This window comes from Aegilops tauschii, chromosome 2 (genome assembly GCF_002575655.3).
Source record: "Aegilops tauschii subsp. strangulata cultivar AL8/78 chromosome 2, Aet v6.0, whole genome shotgun sequence".
Lineage (NCBI taxonomy): Eukaryota > Viridiplantae > Streptophyta > Magnoliopsida > Poales > Poaceae > Aegilops > Aegilops tauschii.
In genome coordinates, this window is record NC_053036.3 from 319,581,914 (window position 1) to 319,590,820 (window position 8,907).

Genomic DNA, 8,907 nt, shown 5'->3' on the forward strand with positions numbered 1-8,907 from the left:
AGGTTCATGTTCATCACCTGATTGTGTTTCAGCATCAGAAATAGAAATATCATTGGGATTCTTAGGTGTGTCAATAACAGGTTCACTAGAAGCATGCAAAGTCGCTTACTGGACATACGGTCAAGAACTTCTTGCAGCCTTCGAAAGAAGACTATAGACATGACGCCAACACCTATGATAGGAATGCCGAATAGTATATCGTCTGCGTAGCGAGCGAAATAGACGTACTTGGTAGAATCCCCATTCTCCTCTTGGGTCATTTTTCTTTTTCTTCTTCTTAGAAGGACTAGGTGTATCAACATTAGTTCTCTGAGAATCCTGCTCAATTCTCTTAGGGTGGCCCTCATGATACAATGGTTCCTGAGTCATTTTACCCCCTCTAGTCATAACTCTAACAGCATTACCATTTTTCTTATTATTTAATTCATTGAGCAAATCATTTTGAGCTTTAAGCACTTGTTCTACTTGAGTGGTAACCATATAAGCATGTTTACTAATGAGTTTAAGTTCACCTTTAACTCTAGACATATAATCACTCAAGTGTTCAATCATATAAGCATTTCATTTCAATTGTCTACCAACATAAGCATTGAAGTTTTCTTGTTTAACAATAAAATTATCAAACTCATCTAAGCATTGGCTAGCAGACTTATAATGAGGAATATCACCTTCATCAAATCTATAGAGAGAATTTACCTTTACTACCTGTGTCGGGTTATCAAGACCATGTACTTCTTCAACAGGCAGCAAATTAAGACCATGTATTTCTCAATAGGAGGTAAATTCTTAACATCATCAGTTTTAATACCATTTTCTTTCATAGATTTCTTTGCCTCTTGCATATCTTCAGGACTGAGAAATAGAATACCCCTTTTCTTCGGAGTTGGCTTAGGAGTTGGTTGAGGAAGTGTCCAATTATTTTCATTAGTCAACATATTATTCAATAACAATTCAGCTTGATCAACTGTTCTTTCCCTGAAAACACAACCAGCACAACTATCCAGGTGGTCTCTGGAAGCATCGGTTAGTCCATTATAAAAGATATCAAGTATTTCATTTTTCTTGAGAGGATGATCAGGCAAAGCATTAAGCAATTGGAGAAGCCTCCCCCAAGCTTATGGGAGACTCTCTTCTTCAATTTGCACAAAATTATATATTTCCCTTAAGTCAGCTTGTTTCTTATGAGCAGGGAAATATTTAGCAGAGAAGTAATAAATCTTATCCTGGGGACTACGCACAGAACCAGGATCAAGAGAATTAAACCATGTTTTAGCATCACCCTTTAATGAGAACGGAAATAATTTAAGGATATAGTAGTAGCGAGTTTTCTCATCATTAGTGCACAGGGTGGCTATATCATTTAATTTAGTAAGATGTGCCACAACAGTTTCAGATTCATAGCCATAAAAAGGATCAGATTCAACCAAAGTAATTATGTCAGGGTCGACAGAGAAATCATAATCCTTATCTGTTGGGGATATAACTATTGAGCATAAACCGCCCAGGAGGGGCCGGGTTATACTCATAGTAAGTTATTCATACTGAAGCCCACGAAGACAAGGTGTATGGCGCTTTACGAAGGAGATCTAACAAGAAGGCCCAAGGCCCAAAGGCGGGTTAGGGCCTGTAGATGTAAACCGCCATATGATGTATGACTTGTGTTGTAAGATAGGAAAGGGTAGAAACCGAGCCGGACACGTTTATGAACCAGCCGGGATTCTGTAAGCCGCCGGGCGTCAACCTGTGTATATAAAGGGACGACCCGGCGACGTTTTAGGGACAAGAAACAACAGATCGAGAGCCAGGCAAAGCGTATTTGCTCCCTGATCATCGAAACCCTAGCAATTCCACCACAACTGGATTAGGCTTTTACCTTCACCACAAGGGGTCGAACCAGTGTAAACTCCTTGCGTCCTTTGTCCCGCTTTAACCCCTTTAAGCTAACTACGTTGCGATGGCTCCACGACTAATTCCTCACACTAGGACATCTGTCGTGACAAAACCACGACAGTTGGCGCCCACCGTGGGGCTATCGCACGATGGTTTCAAGTTCTTAGAGGGCAGCTTTGAAGAGCTCAAGGGATACGCTGTGGGCCGGATGACCAAGAGTCGTCGCGGCAAGCTCTACATCGATGATGCAGGCTGGGGTCCCGAGGCCGGCTCAATTGAGTACGGGTACCGGGTCCCCTTCGGCGGTATTCACGTCTTCATTGGCAAGATCGGCGAACCGGGCCCTGAGCCGGACATCTGCACCGACATCGTCGAAATGGCTCAGCGTGCGAGATCCGCCCGGGTTCAGCCTTCCATGAAGTGTGCCTTCGTGGGAGTCATCCACGGAGCGGAATCTGAGGATAGATCGGCGTCTGGTGGTGAAACCGTCGTTTATTCTGATGACGAGTCATCTACTGGGGAGACCGAGTCATTGTACCAACTGCAAGACGGCCGGCTTGGGGTCTGTTCCGATGGCAACAGTATTCCGGACCCCCTTGATCCGCCGAGCCGGGTTGCGATCTTCATGGCCGGACACAACCTGCGCAGCACTCTTCGATTGCAGCGGCGATGATCTCTGGGTCAGCGGCGGCGACAACAGCCGGGGCAGGAGGCCCTGTGCGACCGTCAGCCCAGGTTTTGTCCGACTTATTTGACGCTTTGGCAGCGAGGCTGGCGGCAGAAGTTAACCCGGCGAATCAGGATGAGCATAACACAGAAGTTGCGAAAGTGAAGGATCAGATAGCTCAAGCCAAGGCAGACCTGGCAGCTGAGGATACCAAGATGGCTGCAGAGCGGGCCGAGTTGGATGCACAGGCTTATCGGCTTATGTTGGATCAGAACGCATCAAATGATGTCATGAGGAGAAGGTATCGGTCTCACCTGCCTCCAGTTTATGAGGAAAGGAATCTCTTCAACACGCCAGGAGTAGGAACCAGTAACCAACCAGTAGTAAACCGGATGGAAGCACCTGGAACGGGGGTGCCAGTTCAGCAGCACATGATGGAACCGCCTCGTCAGAACAATGTCCCGTCACCACGCATATCAACGCCCCCGGGTCATTACTCTAACCCTTTGGATAACATAGTCACCGCCGCTTCACCATTGGCGGCTCTCCCAGTCGAAGGCGAGTCCCCAGTAGCGGTTGAGACGCGACGGGCTAGAGAGCTCCTTCAGACAGCCTTGACTCAGCAGCAGGCTTATTCGTACAGCCGCGAGAGGATTCATTCCACCCACCCACCCCCCCCCCCCCCGCCCAAGCCGGAGTTACAGCAGGCATATTGATGAACCAGTTGTGTCAAGCAGTGCGCGGAACCGTAACCCGCCTCGAGGGCATAACCCGGCGGGCGGCGGTGCTAACGCTCAGGACGTGGTGGATCACGGTAGGGCACATCGAGAAGCCGAGTTAGCGGCGCAGTACGCGGCCCATCAGCTTACTCCGGCTTGTCCAACAACTTCGGTGGAACCAGGTGTTGCTTTCAGTTCTTTGGGGGTGCCGTGTCTCTGTTGGGGAACGTAGTAATTTCAAAAAAATTCGTACGCACACACAGGATTATGGTGATGCATAGCAACAAGAAGGGAGAGTGTTGTCCACGTACCCTCGTAGATCGAAAGCGGAAGCGTTAGCACAACGCGGTTGATGTAGTCGTACGTCTTCATGATCCGACCGATCAAGTACCGGACGTACGGCACCTCCGAGTTCAGCACACGTTCAGCTTGATGACGTCCCTCGAACTCCGATCCAGCCAAGCTTTGAGGGAGAGTTCCGTCAGCACGATGGCGTGGTGACGATGATGATGTTCTACCGATGTAGGGCTTCGCCTAAGCACCGGTACGATATTATCGAGGTGGATTATGGTGGAGGGGGCACCGCACGGCTAAGAGATCAAGAGATCAATTGTTGTGTCTCTAGAGGTGCCCCCCTGCCCCCGTATATAAAGGACTGGAGGAGGAGGGGGAGAGGGCCGGCCCCTATGGCGCGTCCTGGAGGAGTCCTACTCCCACCGGGAGTAGGATTCCCCCCTTCCAAGTAGTAGGAGTAGGAGTCAAGGAAAGGGAAGAGAGAAGAGAAGGAAGGAGGGGGCGCAGCCCCTCCCCCTAGTCCAATTCGGACTAGGCCTTGGGAGGGCGCGCAGCCTCTCCTCTCTCTTTCCCCTAAAGCCCAATAAGGCCCATATACTCCCCGGCGAATTCCCGTAACTCTCCGGTACTCCGAAAAATACCTGAATCACTCGGAACCTTTCCGATGTCCGAATATAGTCATCCAATATCGATCTTTACGTCTCGACCATTTCGAGACTCCTCGTCATGTCCCCGATCTCATATGGGACTCCGAACTACCTTCGGTACATCAAAACACATAAACTCATAATACAAATCGTCACCGAACGTTAAGCGTGCGGACCCTACGGGTTCGAGAACTATGTAGACATGACCGAGACACGTCTCCGGTCAATAACCAATAGCGGAACCTGGATGCTCATATTGGCTCCCACATATTCTACGAAGATCTTTATCGGTCAGACCGCATAACAACATACGTTGTTCCCTTTGTCATCGGTATGTTACTTGCCCGAGATTCGATCGTCGGTATCTCAATACCTAGTTCAATCTCGTTACCGGCAAGTCTCTTTACTCGTTCCGTAATACATCATCCCGCAACTAACTCATTAGTTGCAATGCTTGCAAGGCTTAAGTGATGTGCATTACCGAGTGGTCCCAGAGATACCTCTCCGACAATCGGAGTGACAAATCCTAATCCCAAAATACGCCAACCCAACAAGTACCTTCGAAGACACCTGTAGAGCACCTTTATAATCACCCAGTTACGTTGTGACGTTTGGTAGCACACAAAGTGTTCCTCCGGTAAACGGGAGTTGCATAATCTCATAGTCATAGGAACATGTATAAGTCATGAAGAAAGCAATAGCAACATACTAAACGATCGAGTGCTAAGCTAACGGAATGGGTCAAGTCAATCACATCATTCTCCTAATGATGTGATCCCGTTAATCAAATGACAACTCATGTCAATGGCTAGGAAACATAACCATCTTTGATCAATGAGCTAGTCAATTAGAGGCATACTAGTGACACTCTGTTTGTCTATGTATTCACACAAGTATTATGTTTCCGGTTAATACAATTCTAGCATGAATAATAAACATTTATCATGATATAAGGAAATAAATAATAACTTTATTATTGCCTCTAGGGCATATTTCCTTCAGTCTCCCACTTGCACTAGAGTCAATAATCTAGTTCACATCGCCATGTGATTTAACACCAATAGTTCACATCACGATGTGATTAACACCCATAGTTCACATCGTTATGTGACCAACACCCAAAGGGTTTACTAGAGTCAATAATCTAGTTCACATCGCTATGTGATTAACACCCAAAGGGTACTAAGTTGTGATCATGTTTTGCTTGTGAGAGAAGTTTAGTCAACGGGTCTGCCACATTCAGATCCGTATGTATTTTGCAAATTTCTATGTCTACAATGGTCTGCACGGAGCTACTTTAGCTAATTGCTCCCAGTTTCAATATGTATCCAGATTGAGACTTAGAGTCATCTGGATCAGTGTCAAAACTTGCATCGACGTAACCCTTTACGACGAACCTTTTGTCACCTCCATAATCGAGAAACATATCCCTGTTCCACTAAGGATAAGTTTGACCGCTGTCCAGTGATCTACTCCTAGATCACTATTGTACTCCCTTGCCAAACTCAGTGTAGGGTATACAATAGATCTAGTACATAACATGGCATACTTTATAGAACCTATGGCTGGGGCATAGGGAATGACTTTCATTCGCTTTCTATCTTCTGCTGTGGTCGGGCTTTGAGTCTTACTCAACTTCACACCTTGCAACACAAGCAAGAACTCTTTCTTTGACTGTTCCATTTTGAACTAATTCAAAATCTTGTCAAGGTACATACTCATTGAAAAATCTTTATCAAGCGTCTTGATCTATCTCTATAGATCTTGATGCTCAACATGTAAGCAGCTTCACCGAGGTCTTTCTTTGAAGAACTCCTTTCAAATACTCCTTTATGCTTTCCAAATTATACATCATTTCTGATCAACAATATGTCATTTACATATACTTATCAGAAAGGTTGTAGTGCTCCCACTCACCTTTTTGTAAATACATGCTTCACCGCAAGTCTGTATAAAACTATATGCTTTAATCTACTCATCAAAGCGTATATTCCAACTCCAGATGCTTGCACCAGTCCACAGATGGATCGCTGGAGCTTGCACATTTTGTTAGCACCTTTAGGATTGACAAAACCATCTGGTTGCATCGTATACAACTCTTCTTTAGTAAATCCATTAAGGATTGCAGTTTTGTTATCCATTTGCCAGATTTCATAAAATGCGGCAATTGCTAACATGATTCGGACAGACTTTAAGCATCGATACGAGTGAGAAAATCTCATCATAGTCAACACCTTAAACTTTGTCAAAAACCTTTTTCAACAAGTCTAGCTTTGTAGATAGTAACACTACTATCAGCGACCGTCTTCCTCTTGAAGATCCATTTATTTTCTATGGCTTGCCGATCATCGGGCAAGTCAACCAAAGTCCACACTTTGTTCTCATACATGGATCCCATCTCAGATTTCATGGCCTCAAGCCATTTCGTGGAATCTGGGCTCATCATCGCTTCCTCATAGTTCGTAGGTTTGTCATGGTCAAGTAACATGACCTCCAGAACAGGATTACCGTACCACTCCGGTGCGGATCTCACTCTGGTTGACCTACGAGGTTCGGTAGTAACTTGATCTGAAGTTACATGATCATCATCATTAGCTTCCTCACTAATTGGTGTAGGAGTCACAGAAACAGATTTCTGTGATGAACTACTTTCCAATAAGGGAGCAGGTACAGTTACCTCATCAAGTTCTACTTTCCTCCCACTCACTTCTTTCGAGAGAAACTTCTTCTCTAGAAAGGATCCATTTTTAGCAACAAAGATTTTCGCCTTCGGATCTGTGATAGAAGGTGTACACAACATTTTGTTTTGAGTATCCTATGAAGACGCACTTCTCCGATTTGGGTTCGAGCTTTATCAGGTTGAAACTTTTTCACATAAGCATTGTAGTCCCAAACTTTAAGAAACGACAACTTTGGTTTCTTGCCAAACCACAGTTCATAAGGCGTCGTCTCAACGGATTTAGATGGTGCCCTATTTAATGTGAATGTAGCTGTCTCTAATGCATAACCCCAAAACGATAGTGGTAGATCGGTAAGAGACATCATAGATCGCACCATATCTAATAAAGTACGTTTACGATGTTCGGACATACCATTACACTGTGGTGTTCCAGGTGGCGTGAGTAGTGAAACTATTTCACATTGTTTTAACTGAAGTCCAAACTCGTAACTCAAATATTTTACCTCTGCGATCATATCGTAGAAACTTTTATTTCTTGTTACGATGATTCTCCACTTCACTCTGAAACTCTTTGAACTTTCCAAATGTTTCAGACTTATGTTTCATTAAGTAGATATACCCATATCTGCTCAAATCATCTGTGAAGGTGAGAAAATAACGATACTTGTCGTGAGCCTCAACACTCATCGGACTGCATACATCAGTATGTATTATTTCCAATAAGTCAGTAGCTCGTTCCATTGTTCCGGAGAATGGAGTTTTAGTCATCTTGCCCAAAAGGCACAGTTCGCAAGCATCAAGTGATTCATAATCAAGTGATTCCATAATCCCATCAGCATGGAGTTTCTTCATGCGCTTTACACCAATATGACCTAAACGGCAGTGCCACAAATAAGTTGCACTATCATTATTAACTTTGCATCTTTTGGCTTCAATATTATGAATATGTGTATCACTACGACCGAGATCCAACAAACCATTTTCATTGGGTGTATGACCATAGGAGGTTTTTATTCATGTAAACAGAACAACAATTATTCTAACTTAAATGAATAACCGTATTGCAAAAAACATGATCATATCATATTCATGCTCAACGCAAACACCAAATAACACTTATTTAGGTTCAACACTAATCCCGAAAGTATAGGGAGTGTGCGATGATGATCATATTAATCTTGGAACCACTTCCAACACACATCGTCACTTCACCCTTAACTAGTCTGTGTTCATTCTGCAACTCTCGTTTCGAGTTACTAATCTTAGCAACTGAACTAGTATCAAATACTGAAGGGTTGCTATAAACACTAGTAAAGTACACATCAATAACATGTATATCAAATATACCTTTGTTCACTTGCCATCCTTCTTATCCGCCAAATACTTGGGGCAGTTCTGCTTCCAGTGACCAGTCCCTTTGCAGTATAAGCACTCAGTCTCAGGCTTAGATCCAGACTTGGGCTTCTTCACTTGAGCAGCAACTTGCTTGCCATTCTTCTTGAAGTTCCCCTTCTTCCCTTTACCCTTTTCTTGAAACTAGTGGTCTTGTCAATCATCAACACTTGATGCTTTTCTTGATTTCTACCTTTGCAGCCTTTAGCATTGCAAAGAGCTCGGGAATTGTCTAATCCATCCCTTGCATATTATAGTTCATCACAAAGTTCTACTAACATGGTGATGGTGACTAGAGAATTCTGTCAGTCACTATCTTATCTGGAAGATTAATTCCCACTTGATTCAAGCGATTGTAGTACCCAGACAATCTGAGCACATGCTCACTGCTTGAGCTATTCTCCTCCATCTTTTAGCTATAGAACTTGTTGGAGACTTCATATCTCTCAACTCGGGTATTTGCTTGAAATATTAACTTCAACTCCTGGAACATCTCATATGGTCCATGATGTTCAAAACGTCTTTGAAGTCCCGATTCTAAGCCGTTTAAGCATGGCGCACTAAACTATCAAGTAGTCATCATATTGAGCTAGCCAAACGTTCATAACGTCTACATCT